The sequence below is a fragment of the Pecten maximus genome, chromosome 4 (genome assembly GCF_902652985.1).
Source record: "Pecten maximus chromosome 4, xPecMax1.1, whole genome shotgun sequence".
Taxonomy (NCBI): domain Eukaryota; kingdom Metazoa; phylum Mollusca; class Bivalvia; order Pectinida; family Pectinidae; genus Pecten; species Pecten maximus.
The window spans coordinates 44,152,162-44,174,281 of record NC_047018.1 but is presented as its reverse complement, the minus strand read 5'-3'; the positions used below and the strand labels follow the sequence as shown (position 1 = coordinate 44,174,281).

General features: G+C 35.9%; 1 pseudogene; it reads left to right on the top strand.

Moving 5' to 3' along the window:
* The window catches only part of LOC117326198, a 56,271-nt pseudogene that overhangs the window by 27,608 nt on the left and 6,543 nt on the right, over positions 1 to 22,120 (top strand).

Sequence of the window (22,120 nt, the reverse complement as noted above, 5' to 3'; positions counted from 1 at the left end):
AACAGTTTAAATACCAAAGAAAGATAATTAAGATAGATTTATTTTAATCTATCATTAATCGGATAGACAAAAGTGATGATCAATAAAGAAATTTCAACCGATTCCCATCACTATCATTAAGTGTTTCACAGAGTTCAAAAGTAGTCCGAACAGTTTTCATTTTATATCAAGCAAGTTGTAAATTCTATTGATGCACATGAAATTTGAATATGATAGATAAAACAATGATCATACTAGAATTAATTGTATACTAAGTATACATGAATATAGCTTTACATACAATTTACTTTTATGTTATGAATTTTTCAGGCAGACCCCAATGGAACTGGAAGCATTGGGGCCTTGGATGCAGCGTCTTTCCTGAAAAAGTCAGGTCTCAAAGATACAGTTCTATCACAGGTATTGAAATACAGTAATATTTTCATATGACTATTCATAGTATATTCATTATAACGGGAGAGTATTGAATATATATTACTGTACATATGGTCAGCTGATCATTAGTCTGATGTAGGTGACAGGGTGTTGTCACCAAAATGTCACACTTAAATGATCCTATACTAGTAGTGTTTTATACCAAAGTCTATTCACATTCATACTTTACACCCTGAAGAACAGATATCATGCAGGTTTTTTTTTTCACTGATTTGGGAAAGGGCCTTTTTGTCTCATTTTGAGAATTGGGAAACATATTTCAGGAGTAAACTGCAAATTTTGGGAATTTGGCTTAAATATGAAATAATTTCAATTGGGAATGGGGCCTATTAACGGCCCCAAAAAGTCCCAAGAAAAAGCCCTGTCATGATACCTCATAGCTCGCCTTAAAATTTGGGGCCGTGGTGGCCGAGTAGTTAAGGTGTCCCGACACTTTATCACTAGCCCTCCACCTCTGGGTTGCGAGTTCGAAACCTACGTGGGGCAGTTGTCAGGTACTGACCGTAGGCCGGTGGTTTTTCTCTGGGTACTCCGGCTTTCCTCCACCTTCAAACCTGGCACGTCCTTAAATGACCCTTGCTGTTAATAGGACGTTAAGCAAAATAAACCAAACCAAACCTCATAGTTACCAGTATTTGTGTGGATCTTAACTACTATTTCTTGTGGATCTATACTTTCACTATTGGAAATGAAATATATAGTGATTGAATCTTTTCAATATACATCTATAAGGAAACAGTGAAATTGACAACCAGAGAATGCTGCTGCTGCTGCTGCTGCTACTGCTGCTGGAATGGTGTAGTACTAGGTGTACTCCTAATAGAATGTTGTGCACAGGGTATAAGTTGGAGTGCCAGTACCATAATAATCTCTCTAGCCCTTAATGTTATAGACATTATACACATGGTATTAGTTGGATTGCTAGTTTTTGTGACTAGGTATTCCTAGAATCATTAGAAAAAGATAGAGATATTCTTAATATAACAATTTGCTTTGGTTACTAATCATTGTGTGCTGGCGAAAGTCATTTACATCTATTTGTTGTTTTACTCAATAGATATGGGACTTAGCAGATCCAACAGGAAAAGGTTATCTGGAGAAAGTGGGGTTCTTTTCGGCAATCAAGTTTGTATCCATGGCCCAGAACAGTTTTGAATTAAATATTTCCAATCTGACATCCGACATTCCTGCCCCAAATCTGGTAAGTTATAAGGTCATAAGGTTATCAGCTCTGCCTGTTGGAGATGACTCCTTATCAATTTAATAGAAAATTTACCTGTCAGGGGACCGCAGTCAAATATTCTAGCTAGATAATATATCAAATTTATAAGTATGAAACTTCTGATGAAGTGAATGACTAACAGGTTTGAGTAACAGATAACATTGGCATGCTTTAAAGACCAAGAATGCAGATTTCAAACTGTCATAGAAGCTCTGAAATCAAAAAGAGCCAAAATAATTTCTTTTAAGTGTAACTTGAAATTGTCAAGCAGCTTGTCTGATGAATAATGTGATTTAAATACAGGGGCCCGTGGAGGAGGTGTCCTTTGAGTCTCCATCCCACAGTGCTGCAGGAACGGGACAGTGGGCGCTAAGTGTAAGTCTGCTAACTGTGGTTAGCTGTTGGAATTAGTATTAATAAGATGTGTTATCATTACTTGTGGTTGTTTTCTACTCCTTTGTTGGACTAATCCTTCTATCAAGGTAAAGATACAGCTGTCATATGCTGTCATACAAGAGAACCATTCCTTGCACCAGTTTCATCAACGTTCCTTAAGATTAAGAAAGTTCCTTTAATGACATAAAAATAATTGCCATAGGAAAGCATTTTTGGAGTAAAGGAAAAATCTCCTGTTAAAGAAACTTTCCATGAATTTTGTTATGATTTCCTACGTAAAATATTAAAATAAGGAACATAGATGAGCCTCAAAGTTTTCTGATTTGAACAGTATGTAGTTTAACAGCCAAAAATATTACTGTTTTTGAATTACAATCACATTAACTTTTAATTTTTTTTTGATAAATGATTTAAGAAATTATTGATGGAATAAAATGTACTTCAATAAATCTGAGGAATTCCATTTGAGTTTTATTTCAAATGTTATTATACAATGAAGTTGGAGTTGGCAGGTACTGGAATCAAGTTGTCCATCTATCTATGTCCAGATTTTGTCCAGACAACTCCACCTGCTTCGTTGAACTTAATTCAAACTTTTCAAATTTTCGTGGATGAAGTTATGCACCTGGGCTTAATTTTTGGATATGGCTGTTTTCATGGAATACCATTGTTGCTATATATTTATAGGCAGAATCTAAGTCTTGTTCGCACAACTCTTTCAACAGTTTTCATCCAAATTTCTCAAAACTTATATCCTCGGTACACATGTATATACATACCAAATTGTGCGACTTTGCTTACTGTTTTGATCTGCTGTTTCCTCACTTTTTGTTTTGATTAAAAAGTGTTTGGGGCAGAGTGGGAGTTATGGCGGATTGGGGAGTGGGGGGTATTAGTCAGCAGTCTTGGTGACAGTGGGAATCAGGATGGATCGGGAAACGAAGAGTATTTGTCAGCCATCTTGGTGACAGTGGGAAGCAGGGTGGATTGGGGAGCTAGGAGTATTAGTCAGCCATCCTGGCAACAGTTCTAGGTTACATTACATTATTTCTGAATTTCTTAAAGTGTCTCTCCTCCAAGTGTTGTGAGGCTAACCATTATTTACTAATTATATATATAATTTGTGGGTTTTAATGTCGTTTCAGGCCAGTGAGAAGACCAAGTATGACCAAGTGTTTGACAGTCTGCAGCCGGTCAATAGTCTACTCTCTGGAGAGAAAGTTAGACCCGTAAGTTACTGCTATAGACTGGCTCCTGCCTCAAGAATGTTAAAGTTATAAATAGAGTTTTATAATTTTGATGTCTAGGATATGTCTGTTTCTAAGTATTAAACAAGGGGAGGTAATCCAGTATTATAATTCAGATGGGCAATTCCGTACAGGTTTATCAACATTCGGGAAGTCTGTTTCTTAAAATGAACATATTTTTATAGTGGCAAGTCAGATATTTTCATAAGCTGAAGAAATATGAAGAAATGAACATGTTTTTATAGTGGTAAGTCAGACAATATTTTCATAAGCAGAAGAAATAATGAGATGTAAGGTGCTACATGTATGTGAACACAATGTACTTAAACACTTACTGACCATCTGTCATAACATTTCATTAGAAATATCATTTCTGTTTGTTACCAAAATGTTTAAATTATTAGATGTTTTATTATTAAAATAAAGAGGTATTTTGGCCAGGAGAGAAATATTTTCGAATTTAACAGAGCGTTCAAATTATCCAAGTTTGATTTAATGATTAACAGAAGTTTGATGGTATTGTTACATGTAAAAATCCCGGATTGACAGAAATGGTACATTTTCCTGGATATGTTTCATTAATGCAATCTGCATACAATATGAAATATGTCTAATGTCATTTATAATTTTTCGTTTGTTCTATTGAACTTCTAATCAGGTGTTGATGAATTCTAAGCTGCCAGTCGACATTCTAGGGCGTATCTGGGACATGAGCGATATAGACAAGGACGGCTACCTGGATCGTGAGGAGTTTGCTGTAGTAAGCTTTGTGTTTCACATCCTTTTGACACAATAACTTGTCAGTAAGGTAATTTAAGGATGCTCACTGTTAAGAAACATGGAGTTCTCACAAGTTCAATTATCTGAACTTCAGTTTATTTTTTGAATTGCTTAATTCAACGTGAGAGCTGTTTCATATGCTTTTCACATGAATATTGTAGGCCATATAACTTTAATTGATAGCTATGATTTGGCTGTGAGGCAGGTGTATTACTTATTTGCTTACAGGTATGTTAAAAAAAAAGATGGAGAGTGTCTTAAAAATGGTTTAAAGTGTGGGACAAACCAAATCTTCATTGATACAATCCTGGTAAAAATTTACCTTTACCAATTATAGCTTGACAAATGATCACTTTAACTGAATAACTGACCATTGATTATGAATTCTTTGTTCGCAGGCGATGCACCTTGTGTATCGATGTCTAGAAAAGGAACCGTTACCCGCCACATTACCTCCCTTAGTTATACCGCCCTCTAAGAGGAAGGGAGGCGTGGGCCCCACAAGCGTGCTACCCAGTGTTCCAGGGGCTGTTCCAGGGGTTCCAGGGGCTATTCCAGCAATGGGTGGAGTTCCTGTCCTCACCCCAAATATCACTGGACGGTCTACACCTACGCAGCGATCCGACTCCCCAAGTGTAAGTTACTATCTTAACAGTAAAATGTACAGCAGTGAGGACATAAGAGTGGTGCTGTTCTAGAAGTCAATAAAAAGTTGATAGATGACTGATTATGATGAAAAGAGAAGTGCCAAATTGCCCTAGACAATAATAAAAATAATCAAAAATTGTGAAACTCATTGGTCAAAATTTAGGTATTGTCCAATTTTGATGACATTTTGTATGTAGATATTACTGATGTCCAGGATCTAATTGGCTGTCATTCACTAGTGTTTGAGTGGTAGAAATTAAGTTGTTGTCCAATTTTGATTCAATTTGGTATCTATGTGTATTATAACTTATTGAAATATATTGTTGCTTCTATTATTTTCATTAAAGACTGATGGGGTAGTTTGGAGTACTTATGTAACAAGCTCTGCGTTACTGAAAATTATTACATGCTTTCACTATACTGGTATTTTGAAAATTTTAGCTCACTTGCAATATTGCAAATTCTTTGAAAGGATTTGGTCAAAATTGGGTCCGAAGCATGCTTGGATGAAGGGGAACCAATTTTTACTGTGAAAGGACAATGTCCACTTCAACATATATAGCAGTATGAATTTGACGTAAACGTTTTCATATACGTTGGCAAGATTACCAATACAAAATTTTAGCTTTAATACATAAATAAATAATGAAGATCTTTTGGTAGAGACTTGTTGGGTATGTTGACTTACCCAGCTGGAACATTCTGTCATTTAATGATGCTAGTATTGAAGTATTTTACTGGTATTTATGAGTCCCCTGCTTGACTATAGGTTTCCTCTCTGTCCATTTTGTACGTATGTGACACCATAGTTAGTCAGCGATATAGCGGCTTCATTCCTTGAATAATTTTGAGCAAACTTTACACAATGATAAGGACCGTAATGTCTCTTATGAGTTCGAGTTTCAGAGATTTTTGGTCAAGTCAAGGTAACTGTTATTGTTTTTAGCGGGGGGCCAATAGGGGACAAAAAATGCATTGCTTTAACAATACCCAGTATGCTTGTTTACTTATACACCTGTTATTTGTGTATAAATTTGATTTCTACAGGAGAATAAATATTGATTGACCTTAAGTCAGTAATTAATCAAATGAGTTGTTATTTCAGGGTATGAAATTTGTTTGTATAATCCTTCTGATCACTGATTTATACCAAAATCTATACTGTAACCCATCTTATTTTTGTGGTGACATAATTTTCGCAAAATTAATTGCCAGTAAAATACGCGAAAACTAATTACCCACAAAAATATGTTGGTTTGCAGTATACCTTTTGGCTTACTTCTGCCCATATAAGATTTCCTTTCTATTAACAATGTGTGTTTCATTGTAGCTGACTATTCCATGGGTTGTCACAGCAGCAGAGAAGATAAATTATGATGCCATGTTTAAAAAGGCAGATCTAGATATGGACGGCTTGGTATCCGGTCAGGAGATACGGGAAGTCTTCCTCCAAAGTGGAGTTCAAAACAATGTCCTGGCTCATATCTGGTAGGCTTCATTGAATAATTATTGAGCTTTTCTTTTATGTAGAAATTGTACTTTTAATTGTTATGTGTAAGGTAAACAATACATTGTATTACAGTTTTGTTATTGACACTCATTGTTTTCATGGTTGATAGGGAACCACGTAATCACAACAAAGCCCGAAGGGTTACATGAACTAATGGCATGATGTGTTGTCTTTTGTCTGTCTATCCAGGGTCAACTTTTCATGCCCCCGCCATGAAATGAGAGGGCATATAGTGTTACCCATGTTCGTCGTGTCCCGTCCCATCCTAACCTGATGTGATCTGATATAACTAGCTTATCTCAGGAACTGCTGATGCAATCCTCACCAAACAGTTGTTTCGGGTTATCAAATGGCAGTGGGGGCATTTATGTCTTACAGACATTTTCTAGTTCATTTAAACAACTTCTCAATAACTAAGAGACCTAGAGAACTGATACTGGGCCTGTAGTAAGCTGGAATGAAGAGCTACTGAGTTGGGTTTTTTGGGTTTTTTTTCAAATTATTGACCTTGACAGACTTTCCTGGTCAAAGACCTGGAGTAAAATATGCTAAAATCTTTAAATGACTTCCAAAACCTAGAGACCAAAAAAACTGATATTGAGTCAGTAGTATGCTGGTATGCAGGGCTACAAAATTTATTAAATGAATAAACCTAGCCTACTCTTTATTTTGAATAAAGTGTAATCACCTTAGCATCCACATTAAATAACCTTTATCAACTTCAAAGTTGCATTAGAAGCAGGTGAATGATACAAGCCCAATATGCAGGCCTATTGGGCCTCTTGTTCCAGAGTTATCTAAACATATATCAAATTTAATGTGTAATATTAATAATTCATATTAACTTTGACAGGGGTCTGTGCGACACAAAAGGAGCTGGCAAGTTGAACCCAGAACAGTTTTCACTGGCCATGTATCTTATACAAAAGAAACTGAAGGGAATTGACCCCCCTGCTCAGCTTAGTCCTGAAATGGTCCCTCCTTCCATGAGACCAAAGCAGGGTGCCGATCCAACCGCATTTGGAGTTACGGTAAAGTTTTGATATGTTATTATGTAATCTGGGCATTCCAGAAATAAGCTTGTATAAACTTTCATTTCAGCTGAATTGGAAGTCATTATCCAAATTTCTTATACTTCTTCATAAACTAATGCGTACATCAGGAGCTTAATTTACATATTCAGGAAAATAAAACTAGGAAAAATTAATGGTATTTCATTCTCACTTCAGCCATATTTTGAACTTTACTCCATGATTTAAATATTATATATAATAAGTATATGTAGCATTTATACTGTGGCAGTTTTTGTTACCTGTATGTGATAGGGACTCAATTTACTCAATATTTTATGTTTATTCTGTTTCATTGAAAATAAATTTAACTCTAACTTTATTTTTCGTGTTTCTGATGGATAGGAGGGTACAAATGCTGGACCCTATGGACATGTAGCAGACTTCTCGGTCATTAAAGAACTGGACGTTATCAGCAAAGATATTGACGATATGAAAAGGTAACCATTTGTTGTTATATTGCAAGATATGTATAAATTAGAGACTTTAATGATAAGTGATTCTCAGTTGAACTTTGACACTTTTGTCTGTCAATCCAATGGTAACAGGACGTTCAGACCTGTTAACTACAGGAATGTACAGGACCAGATGATATTTTCCAGACCGAATAATTTTATCACATTCATGAAATTTAATGAAAGAAAACATTAATCTACTCAATGAGTTCTCTTAATTCATTCATTTTACACAATGTTTACTGGTTTTTTCCAAACTCCATCATAAGCATCCAATTTTCGTCCTCATTTCTGTAGTTTTCACTATATTCTTCCTTTTTAAAATCTTTTATTAAATAATTATTCTTCTAAGATGTCTTCTTTGTCTATTGCTCCTGAAACAGTCAACTTTATCAATGAAATACAGTTACAATGAACATTGTCACATGAAATATATGGGTCACTGATGTGTTTGACATGGTCACAGCTCCATTACAACACATTGTGATCTGAGATGGGGAGTTTTTGTGTTAATATTGTAAGCTTTATCATTGCCAGCAGAATGGTTATTGCAAAAAATTAAGTCGTGTCTAATGCCTTTTTTATGATAAACTTATGATAAATGTGTCAGTAATCTTGTTAAATTCAAAAAGGAAAAGAAGAATGATCTTATGATAATTAAATCACTATATCTAAAAGGAATAAGACATTATAAGAATTTCTCTGTCCTCTCTGAAACAGGGAAAAGCTACAAATAGAAAGGGACAATGCTCAGAAGGAAGCGGACATTAAGATCTGTAATGGAGAAGTACAGATGTTACAAAAGGAGCTGGACACTATCACTGCCACCTTACAACAATTAGAGACTCAGAAAAAGGAGGCTCAGAAACGACTGGATGAATTGGATGATAAGGTAATGCTCACCCACTAGGCAGATAGCTAGGCGAGCACATAGCTTGATTGGATGAATAGCTGCTGGGTTACATCAGCGTAGGTATTGGATATCTGGTTGATCTTATTACTGGCAAGTACTGTAGTGCAGTGTCAATGGCCTGACAGTCATCAACGTTTTCTGCTGTCATATTTGGTCAGTAGTATACTCGGACAAAGAGCTACTAAACTTAATTAAATGAAGCCATGTTACTCACTTTCAAGACTGCAGGAGTCAAATAAGCTAAATTCTTTAAACCACTTCTTGTCATTAACCAAAAGGCCCAGTACTAGTGTCGTGAGCATGCTGGGATAAAGGGGTTTCCTGTTTAACATCTTGATTAACTTTGTTACATTAGTAGCAAGTGAGAGATACAGGTATTACATTAGTAGCAAGTGAGAGATACAGGTATTACATTAGTAGCAAGTGAGAGATACAGGTATTACATAAGTAGCAAGTGAGAGATACAGGTATTACATAAGTAGCAAGTGAGAGATACAGGTATTACATTAGTAGCAAGTGAGAGATACAGGTATTACATTAGTAGCAAGTGAGAGATACAGGCCTGTTGGGACTCTTATGGAGTGACATGCTTGTCTAGCTGGTTTCCCAATAGCATTATCACTTAGAAAAAATCCAGTAGTGTCCAAGATATATTTCTTCCTATTGTGAAATAAAGCTTAATTGTATGCATTATTTCTTTCTAGTACTAATACCTAACTTATTATTTTAGATCTCAAGAAAAATGCTACCTAAAATTGCATAATTTTATGTGAAATGTCAGATTGATCTGGGAATCTATTATGCTAAATGTTCTGTTAATATCACTGGAAATCTTTGCCTGGAAATGTTTATTTTCCTTGGAGGTCAAAATTGAAGGTGATGATTGTATTTATTTTTTTGATTCTTCATTTCTGCAGAAGTCAAACCTAGAAAGCAATTTGAAAGAAATGAAAGAAAAATTGGAAGAAGAACAGAAACAGGTATGTTTGTTTATAAAGAGTTGAATTAGCCTATTCTTCTGTTTGAATGAAAAGATTAAAAGCTTATTATCCACATAAATGACTTAGATCAACTGAAATAATGCATTATATTAGTAATAGGTGAGCAATACAAGCCTATTTGGCCTCTTGTTTAAAAATGTCTTTTTGAATTCAATTGTAACATGTTAGGAAGATCTGATTTAATTTATTATTTAGCATCATGTGAGTGGTGTAAGCTTTGATATTATCTTATTAAATGATATTATTGAAGTCAACAGTTGAATTATTTCAGTAAAATATTTGTTTTATTGTTTCAAAGGTGAACAACCTAAAATCTCAAATAACAACACAAGAAAAGTCCGCAATGGTGAGTAACATGTTCACATATATCATACAGGGTTTGATTTCATTACAACTCCTAAAACAAATCTTAACTACAAATTTTACATGGGACAGTATTACACAATTCAAGGTAACTGATTCCAATAACAGCTCTAAGTATGACATTCAAGAATGTAATTTATACATCTGCTTGTGATCCATTTCAATATTATTTCATCCCCACTGTAAATTGAATGTTTGTAGGATGTAAAGCACTATGTTTCAATAAATTATATTCATCACATTGTCTAGAACATATTGCGGTCTGTAATGAAGTAATGTTGACAGTTTTTAATGTATTGAATATTGAATAGAATCAAGAGGAAGATCTCTCCAAGCTGCGTATAGACCTAAATAGTCTCCGAGACGAAGAAACAAGGCTGGAACAACAAGTCGATGCTGGTAAACTACAGTTGGACTTACTGGTCAAGTCCAAAAAAGACATCAACCTACAAGTTAATCAGGTATATAAGTGTGATAGAAACCTACAAGTTAATCAGGTATATAAGTGTGATAGAAACCTACAAGTTAATCAGGTATATAAGTGTGATAGAAACCTACAAGTTAATCAGGTATATAAGTGTGATAGAAACCTACAAGTTAATCAGGTATATAAGTGTGATAGAAACCTACAAGTTAATCAGGTATATAAGTGTGATAGAAACCTACAAGTTAATCAGGTATATAAGTGTGATAAATTTTATGAAAGAAGGAGAGCTGTGCAACACTGTGAAAGCTGTGTACTTTAGAGAGTTATGAAGCTTTTGAGCACATAGCTCTCCAAAATACACAACATTCAAAGTACAAAGCTATTGGGCACACAGCTCTCCAAAGTACTCAGCTATATTGAGCACACAGCTCTCCAAAGTACTCAGCTATATTGAGCATACAGCTCTCCTCATTACTCAGCTATATTGAGCACACAGCTCTCCAAATTACTCTGCTTTATTGAGCATACAGATCTCCAAAGTACTCAGCTATATTGAGCACACAGCTCTCCAAAGTACTCAGCTATATTGAGCACACAGCTCTCCAAATTACTCAGCTATATTGAGCACACAGACCTCCAAATTACTCAGCTATATTGAGCACACAGCTCTCCAAAGTACTCAGCTACATTGAGCACACAGTCATTAAATACATAGCTCTCCAAAGCACACAGCTGTCCAAGTTAGCCTTTGAGCACACTTCTATTAAGCATACAGCACTCAAAAGTACACAGCTGTTGAGCATTCACACAGCTATAGAGTAGAAATCTCATGTAGATGGCCATGTCTTTAAACGGATAAGTTACAAATTCCATTGTTTTTATGTTGTAATTCTTTCTGTACCATGGCACAATTGTACTTTAGTAAGATACACTAGGAGGACCTTCACTGGTGGCTACTTTAGGGAACAAAGCCTGGCTATGCTATCAAGAACCAAGCTCCCTGCATTTTTTAGACGTAATGCCTGTTGACTGTAGAGTGACTGGTAAGGTCACTGTCTCCAGCTGAAATGGCTACATTTGCAGGAGAACTTAATTAGAAACATTTACTTTCATTTCAGTCAACTTTTGGTTTCAGATCTTACTTGTGGTAATCATAACTTGGGAGACTGTAACAACTGTGTATAGATTGCCTATACATACAATTATATGTACAAGACAATACATTTTGACAAATTAATAATGATAAAAAAAAGCATAAATTTTTTCAGTATATGTAAATATATCATGGTAAAATTTTTTTTTTATTTCAGACACGAACAAGAGTTCAACATCAGGAGGATCAGAAGAGACTGATGAAGCAAAGTCTAGGAAACTATGGCTCCCAGATTAACGGGGACTTGACCACAGCGTTGTCAGGGATACAGATGGATGACCAAATGAGTTCTCGGGCGACGGTAAGTTTTCTACCATTAAGTCGCTTGGTATACCCTTCACTAATTAAAGAAAGGTATATAGTAATCTGTGTATACAGTATGTGTGCAGACAATGGTCCAGGATAAAATTGTATACAAGATATATATCTTGTTATCCCCCGTGGCGGACTGAGGGATGGGGGACAAAAGGGGGCAATTTTGCTTTCTTACTATAAACAACTTCTTCTTTTAGAACTATATGGTCTGAATATCACTCATATTTAACATGAAGCATCCCTAGGTGTTGGGGATTTGAAATTGAACAAATGGTGGGGCTGAGTAGCAGGGCAATTAACGATACAGTATTGGTAAAATTGGTTTAATATTAATATTGAGAGCTTTTCATTAGGTCACCTGAGACGAAGTCTCAGTTGACCTATTGCAATCGCCTTTTGTCCGGCGTCGTCCGTCGTGCGTCGTAAACAATTTACATTTTCAACTTCTTCTTAAAAACTGCTGAACTAAATTCAATGAAATTTTACAGGAAGCTTCCATGGCTGAGGGTGAACCAAAATTGTGAATTATATGGTCCCCACCCCCCAGAGGCCTGAGGGGCGGGGCCAAAAAGGGTCAAATTGACTAAAATTTCAAAATTCTTCTTCTATACTCTCAGATATGGTAGAATCAAATACTTTTCATAGATGGAAGGGTCTTAAGGTGCTTTACCAAAATTGTGAATTTCATGACCCTGGGGTCTCACGTTTGCCCCTGGGGAGGGGGTAAACTTTACTATAGTTTATATAGGGAAATCACATTTTTGACTATTATTTGTTGGATATCTATTGGAATTCATTCTAACTTGGTTCAAATTATCAGCATGGGATGACAGTTTGATGGTATGTACATGTTGGCCCTGGTTGACCCCCAGGGGCTGGTGGGCGGGGCCAAAAAGGGTCAAATTGACTGAAACTTCAAAAATCTTCTTTTCTACTCTCAGATATGTTAGAATCAAATACTCTTCATAGATGAAGCGGTCTTATGGTGCTTTACCAAAATTGTGAATTTCATGACCCTGGGGTCTCACGTTTGCCCCTGGGTAGGGGGTAAACTTTACTATAGTTTATATAGGGAAATCACATTTTTGACTATTGTTTGTTGGATTTCTATTGGAATTTATTCTAACTTTGTTCAAATTATCAGCATAGGATGACAGTTTGATGGTATGTACATGTTGGCCCTGGTTGACCCCCAGGGGCTGGTGGGCGGGGCCAAAAAGGGTCAAATTGACTAAAATTTCAAAAATCTTCTTCTCTACTCTCAGATATGTTAGAATCAAATACTCTTCATAGATGAAGGGGTCTTATGATGCTTTACCAAAATTGTGAATTTCATGACCCTGGGGTCTCACGTTTGCCCCTGGGTAGGGGGTAAACTTTACTATAGTTTATATAGGGAAATCACATTTTTGACCATTTTTTGTTGGATTTTTATTGGAATTCATTCTAACTTCGTTAACGTTATCAGCTTGGGATGACAGTTTGATGTACATGTTGGCCCTGACTGACCCCCAGGGGCTGATGGGCGGGGCCAAAAAGGGTCAAATTAACTGAAATTTCAAAAATCTTCTTCTTACAACCCAAATAAGGTAGAATTAAATACTCTTCACAGATCGAAGGGTCTTAAGGTGCTTTACCATAATTGTGAATTTCCTAGCCCTGGGGTCTCGCGTTTGCCCCATGGGAGGGGATAAACTTTACTATAGTTATAGGGAAATCACATTTTTGACTATCATTTGTTTTATTTGTTTTGAAATTCATTCTTTCATTCAAATTTACTGAAATATTTCAAAAATCAGGTGACCGTTAAGGCCCATGGGCCTCTTGTTTCGTTTGAATCTACTCTGGAACTAGAAAGCTAGATGTTAGTAAAAAGGAAAGTGTTAACAGCATTGCATTGTACTGAGTGGTAGATCCCACACTGGGAAAAGTAAATAACACATATATACAATCTCTGTCAGAAATATCCAGGTGAGTGATACAGCCCCTCTGGGCCACTTTTTACCCATTTGCCTATGCTTCTAGATAGAATCTTGTTAAGACAACTTTTTTTCCACCAGATTTTATCAAACTTTTTGAAACTTATGTAGTCAGCTTACTTTACACAGGACATGGACATGTCCTTACAGTTTTTATCTTCTAATTTGCCCCTTCTTTCATTTTTATCAAGTGTTTGGGGCATAGTTAGGGAATTAGGTTGGATTGGGGAGGGGGTCGTATTAGTGTCAAGTGTTTGGGGCAGAGTGGGAATAAGGGTAGATTGGGGAGGGGGTCACATAAGTCAGTGGTCCTGACAACAGTTCTATTTATAAATCTCTCACTCATGTCATTCCTAGTGTGATATTTTCCTCGTTTCCAGGTTGGTAGTCCTGCTAGTTCAATCGGCAGTTTTAGTACTGGGTCAGCCATAGATGACTTCAAGGAAGATCCATTTAAATCTAAAGATCCGTTTGGTGGAGGCAGTGGGACTGACAGTGCTCAGCCTGACCCTTTCCAGTCGGAGGACCCATTCAAAGGCAGTAAGTATGGGTGAAAAAACTGCAGTACACGAAGGTTTAAACAAAATCAAAAAGCCTTGAATTTCATCTTTTTCCCAGAAAATGAACATATAGCTTTAAAAAAACCAATTAGGACATTGATGTTCAACCACTGTATGTAAGATGTCAGTTTTATGAAAAATTTTCTATTGGCAATCCTAAAAAATACATTCTACTGATAAAATATTGATAATTAAAAGTACACAAGAAGGATTAAATTATCAATATCTGATCAACACAACCTGAAAGTCACACAGTACACCAATTCCTCCATCCCAAACAGCTGAGTTTTAAAGGCTTTAAATAATAACTTGAATGACCTTGAAAATGCCTTAAAAGGTCGTGAATTTGTGTATGAACCTTTATCTAGTACCGATCTTTCCAGTCTCGTCTCGGTGTGTTGGTATTTTTGGTGATTTGGTTTGGTTTGTTTTGTTTAACGTCCTATTAACAGCCAGGGTCATTTAAGGACGTCCAAGGTTTTGAAGGTGGAGGAAAGCCGGAGTACTCCGAGAAAAACCACCGGCCTATGGTCAGTACCTGGCAACTGCCCCACGTAGGTTTCGAACTCTCGACCCAGAGGTGGAGGGCTAGTGATAAAAGTGTTGGAACACATAAACCACTCGGCCACTGCGGCCCTTCAATATTTTTTTTTTTTTTTTTTTTTCGGTGAAGAGACTTTAACGACCTTTCAATGACATTTGCATTTCAGATGATCCATTTAAGTCGGATGGTTTTACCACCGATCCCTTTGCATCAGAAGATCCTTTCAGAAATGCTTTTAGTGGATCCACAGCCCCAGCATCTAGTGCTAAAGTAAGCTTTCTTTGTTTTTCAAAACATTTTCCTGAATTGTTACAAAAGGCTGGTTACTGGTAAAGTGATGTGTTTAAATAAAAAAAATTCAAAATTAAATTGTGACACCGTGATTAGTTGTGTTGAATGAGAAACATTTTTATTGGCCCCTTATTTTAATGGAATGTGTCATTTGGATCAGAAGCTATACCAATGAAAATTATATAGGATTTTGAAGCACTAATCTGGAGACTTTTTTCCCAAAAAGAATAAATGAATATGTGTTGTACCAATAATATTTTACCTATTATATAATCATTTCCTATTAATTTGTTTCCCATCCTGCTATACAGTTAAATTCTGAAATATTTCTGTTGCATGTTTTGTATTCTTAACGTATTAATGGTATAGCATGGCTGACGGCCTAATCTCTGACTGCGAAACTCCACTGACTAGTAACGTATGCATGCCGGAGGTATCAGTGTTGTGCCTCTGTTTCAGGATGATCCTTTTTCCAGCATGGACCCATTTGGTTCGGCTTTTTCTTCAACTTCTAGTCCTTCCAGTAAATTTACTTCAGACAACTTAGATCCTTTTGGGGGTGGTGGAGGAAGCTCTACGACCAAATCTTCATCTTCTGTAAGTGTGCTTAGTCCCGGTGCCAATAACACCATTTCTCATTAACTCCTCTCGTTAACTTGGAAAAACCAGTGAGCTTAGGCCATGGTGCAGTGTTTGTCTTCCATCAACATTTCCTTTATATGGCTAGTCTTGAATAACTAAATGGATTTTGATCAAATTTGATCTTGAGTATTATTTGGTGAAAGAAATACAAATGTACAATGTTGTATAAATGGTGGGTTGGTTCCCATAAGGCCAGAGAGGCAAACTCAATGAGAGAAATGTAGGTAAATCCTTGATATTGCTACTTGTCCTGAATGACTGAATGGATTTTGATCAAAATGACACCATATGACACATATATATCCATATTATGTATACATGTATGTCTATCAGTTTGGCAAATGCATCATACGGTGTCACATGGTGAAAAGAGTTAAAACATTGAGTGTTTTTAAACTTGATTTGCTTCGAGTCTTCTTTGTAACCAGAAAGTTAAATATAAGTTGGAAGTTACAGTGTTGACTTCTATCCCATCATAACTGAAATATCTAGTTGAGCGATGCTGGTCCCTTGGGCCTCTTACTTTAACATTCTACTCCTGCATCAAGATATGTATTGAATAGTTTGCTGAATCTGAATGGCAGAAAAATAATATGTACTTGTATTGGAATATAGATTCTTTGGTCTGTACAAGGTACTTAATATTTGGTTCTGTGTTGAATTCTAAGGACTTGTCAGGGGCATAATGTTTGACCAAGACTCCCTCCATGTGTTAGTCTATCCACCATACTAAAAGGCTTTAAGACAGATTTCTTGCAATCTGATTAAAATCCGCTATTACATGGCTACATTTACTACTTAGTACGTCTGAACACGTCTGAAGGTGCTCCGATTCTTGATGCCTGCTATTGAAAGTGAAACAATGCCACAATGCTAATTAGAGCCCCACATTTTGGGTGCCATATTGTAATCACAGTGTCCATCCATTTGTCTGTCAGTGCCATTGTTTCCGGAGATTACGTGTATCTCAGAATCCAGCAGGATAAGCATTCTGAAACTTAACATGGTATTATACCGTAATGTGTGGATGTGCAATAGGTGTTTAAAGAGTTCACTAGGTAAAGGTCGCTGTTACTAAAAATAAACCGAGTATATACTGTCAAAATGACACCATAGAAGGCCAAACTTTCAGAAATATCACATTAAACACTGATACACTGTAAAATGTAGATGTATAACAGCGATTTAAATAGTTCCATATTCTCAAATTTATATTAGATCCATATAGATAATTGATAAGGACATTTTATTATTAATTATTAGTCCACTACCGGTGAAACCAGTGGGGAAGTCTCCTCTGAATTCGTCTTGTATGTATGTACTACATAACACCAATGTAGTTTCATTCCTGTTTCATTCCAGGAGGGAATTTGATCAAACTTCAGATAGTTATAAATTAAAGGACTCTTAATTATCTTGGACAATTTTGAGTTTGGGGGTTTGGGGGTCAAGGTCGTTGTTACTATTTCTAGCAGGGGGCCCGGTAGGGGACATGTAATGCATTAGCAGTATCAAGTATACCCAGTATACAATATAGCTTGTTTGTGCTATAAATAATTCAGTAATCTATAGTTAGCTTATGCATATGGTCATTATATACATAGTTTTTACGTAAAAATTATATACACATGTATGATATTATAAATTCTGGTGTGTGGTTGTCTGAAGAACTGTTTTTACTATGAGTATTATTCATTTTACTTTTAAATTAATTTCTATTTTCAGAAAGTAGGCAATGTATTTGGTAGTGATCCTTTCGCTCCAAATACAACAGGGCGTACACAATCACCGTCTCCGGCCCTCCCCGCCAAAGAGAAAAAAAAGCCACCCCCTAGACCAGCCCCACCCAAGGGGCGTTCACCCTGTCCCAGCCCCAGTAAACCCACAGCCAATAGTTTAGGAGGGTTCGGTAGTGACCCCTTCTCAGGATCTGATCCTTTCGCCAGCTCTGCGACAGCCTCAGCGGACGATCCCTTTGCCAACTTTGCTGATTTTAGTCCCAGTAAGGTAAGTGGATGTGTGACAAATATCTCTAGAAAGTTATCTTAGAACGGCTAACTGCTGTGGTGTCTGTGTGATATAATCTTATCTAAATATCACCAACTAAATAGTTCATCTCACTTATATGTCATTAGCTCTACTATCTTATAATTGTATCTCTTTAATTGTAGATTATTGTTTATTCCAAGCACTTGTATCTCTTTAATTGTAGAATATTATTTATTCCAAGCACAAGTGTTGACCTTTCATATTTTCTTGAAAAATTCACAAAATAATTTTTTTAACATATTTTTAGTAACTACACCATTTTCTTTACCTGTGAATAATCAGCTTATCATACTAAATTCATATATGATTTGCACATTAACCTTATCATTTAAAAGGAAAAAGTGTAATACTTTGGTGAGAAATATTTTCAATTACTAAAGACATACCCCCGTATATATTAATACTCCCCCTCTCCACTCCTCTCCTTATAAATGCTTCAACACCGCTGCAACTTCAACAGCCCATTATTTTTAAATAGATTTCCATTTCATATTTGTTTCTTTTAGTGCAATACTTTGTGTACATGTAGATTCTTACAACACTGATTAAGAGGCTGAATTTCCCTCAAGAATTATTTTTAATCAGATTATGTGCCATGGAGCAGGGTCCGTCATTTGTCAACATTTCCTTTAAAATCTACTAGTCCTGAGCGAATGAATGGATTTTGATTGGTCTGGAGCATTATTGGGTGAAAGAAATGTTATAATACAATGTTTTTATAGATGAAGGGTTGGTTCCCTTGGGGCAAGAGAGGCTGGCCAAATATGGGAAATAGAGGCAAATCATTTAATAATACTTGTTTTGAGTGAATAAATGGCTTTTGATCAAATTTGATCTGGGTCATTATACTTTATGAATTGTGGGTGTGGCTCCCTTGGGGCCATAGGGACTTCCTCAAGTTTGTTCTGGAGCATTATTACATGAAATGGAATCAGTGTTGTATAAATGGAGCATTGGGCCGGAGGGGTGGGGCCTTATGGAAGTAAGTTAGCTAATTCTTCTGTAGAAATGGTTTGATTTTGTCCAAATTTGGTCTGAAGCATCCTTTGGTGACGGGGGCTTAATTTATTTTATAAATGGTGGGCCTAATTACTCTCTAGGGCCTGAGTGGCAGGCTTCATTATGGAAAACATAGGAGTTTTATACTGAGAGGCAAATCCAAAAATGGAAAATATTTGTAATTTAAACAAGAAAGTGTATTACCTGAATCACAAAAATAACCAGATGAGTGATGCAGGCCTTCTGGGCCTCTTGTTATTAAATATTTATGGCTTGAACAAGTTTTTTTATTCAGTGAATGAAAACTATTTAGGATAGGAATTAATATAAGCTCTAAGCTCTTTTCCCAATCCATGTTAATATTTGTATGTGCAATTTTGATATTTTGAAAACTGTTTACCAGTATGCATATTAATTTAGTAAATGGCTGTAAGCATAATAGTTGCTATGGAACAGACAAGCTGTATATGGTTCTGCTGGGCATTCTGTGCTTCCACTTGATACATTGTATAGGCTTATCATATCATTCCCGACACCACTACATAACCTTCGAATGCTAGCACACTCCCTATTATATCAAGTTATGCTACTCTCCCTGCACAGCAGTTTGAAGGAGCGAATATGAAATCTTCCCCATCTATATCATTAAAAGTCACATCACCAGACCAAATTGTCAAATAACTTCATAATATTGAGCAAAAGTTCAACTGAAAACAAAATGTCATTGATGCATCTTTGTTGGACAAATTTTGCATAAATGGTGATTAAGGCCAAAAAAAGGGAATTTAAGTCATTTGAATTGCTATTTGCCCTGAGTGAGTGAATGAATTTGGTCAAATTTTGTCAGATGCATAATTGGCGTAAGAAGACTCAGTGTTATGTTGATGGAGGGTGTGCATGGCTCCAATTTGAAGCAGAGGGAATAATAGGGGAAATTTGTTCATGTTACTTAAATGAGAGTGTTTTGTCATAATCTCTGTAATATCTAGGTGAGAAATTCGGGTCCTCTGAGCCTCTTATTTCATTGATGAGGGGGTTAGCCCCTTTCACATGGTAAGCCTGTCAAAATTTGACAAGAGCATTAAGGTAAGGATGGTGTTGGCCGACTATCCAGTGTAAACATTTTTTGTCTGGAGATCTACAATTTTGCAATAGATTCCTTGAAATGTGATAGGCTTAATAAGCATAATATATTTTCACAAAAATTAATTCTGTTGATCGATTTCTTGTGTTTAAACTTATGCCAGATCTCCAGACAACAACCGATTTCTTTGAAACTTAGCTATTAGCTGTGTTTTTCTGAGCCATATTTTGATAGAATAATTTTTCCAAATGTGAGGATTAATATCAATTGACATTGTAACTTTTTGAAACAGGGTATCACTCTCTGCTTATTTTAGTATTTTGAACTTGTTAGATCTTCTGACTTTGTTTTAAACCAATCTCTATGAAATTAATACTTATAATTTATAAGATTTGTTACCATCACATATAGCTATTGTTCCTTAAGCAGTATTTTGCTTGAATAATTCTTCTGGTTAAACTTTCATATTGAATGAAATTTATTTCAAGAATCCCTGTCAATTTGGCATCCGACATACATATATATTTTTCGCCCCTTGGTACTCTTGTTTTTATTTTGAGAAGTTATAAATCTAAACGCTGCTGTATTACAGCTGGTTTATCATCACTTAAAGCAAGATAATGCCCAGGATATGATATTAATATTGTAGTGGTGTTGACTGACCATCTTTCTGTATATTTCCCAATCATTATACCTATACAATGATGACAGTGATATCTCTGCTGTCCATTTGTTAATGTGGTTGGAAAGGTCTGATTAGAACTTTTTCGGAAGTCATAAAGACCTATTAGACCTATCCTAACTTTTTTGGAAGGAATGAAAACCTTTCAGACTCAAGAAGTCTCTGCACAAACATGTACAATACTGTTCAGCCTGATTTGTGTTGAGAATCTGAAGCAAGTTTTAAATTTCAAATGTCAGTTTTTATAGTAATAATGTATATTAGATAATTTCTTTAGCTTACCTTCCTAAACCAATTAAAAGATTACTGGTCCTGAACTTTTGGATGGATTTTGATCAAATTTAGTCTGGAGTATTTTTGGATTCAAATATTATCATTTAAATTATTTTTTTTTATAATTAAAAAATGGAATTAATTAAAAAAAAAAAAAAATGAGTAGAGAAGATCTAATTAGACTGTTCCAACCATATTGACAGCCTATGAATTAACCTTGTGTAGTACTAACTCTATCTGTGTAACTCTCTGTCTACAGTTTGAGGATGACAAGTCAGCGTGGGGTTAATTCTGACATGTGTGAGCTTACTGCACTAGCACACTGCCTTCCAACAGGACAATCTCTCGAGTGTTTATGTGATAATATCTAACCAGTGTAGGCAACAAAGCAGACCTCTTTACATACTCTCTGGATTTCAGTAGACGAGGAAGCGGAACAATGGAGAAAAGCAAGGAGCCAATAGATTTTCTTAAGTTTCACAAATACCAAGATAAGAAAGTGTTGGAGGAAGATAAGCAAAGTGTCACCAAAATAATATAAACTACTTTAATCTATTAATGACATATATATTAAAAGTAAGTAAGTTTTGTTGGCATGCTTAGTGGCTAATCATCGACTACAAAGTACAGAGATGTGACGAGTGTTATAAAGATACTTAGGACGCTTCATGGTATGCTGAGCCACTTGCTTTTAACATCTTTACATTTGTATCATGATTACGGTCGTCCTTGAATAGAGTGTCTATGTGTATATCCACACGCTTCACACACTACATGAGAATGTAGGTTTGTATCAATAAAGTCCTTAAAATTATGAGAGAACATAAATATGATTTGAAATAATGAGAGGAAATAATTATAGGTCAAAGTTTCATTTAGAAAAGATTGTGTTACAGTGTAGCAGAACTGGACTTGGCTGAAAGCCAGATGCCACATAGCTCAATAGGTCAATGTCTGTCCGAGTTCCATAGTCCAGAGTTAAAGTCCCAGACATTGAAATTTTTCCCCCAATCTTTATGATGTTCTGACCAAATGCGGAAGCTGGACACTGGTGTTCCAGGAAGTCTAGTTCTGCTACAATT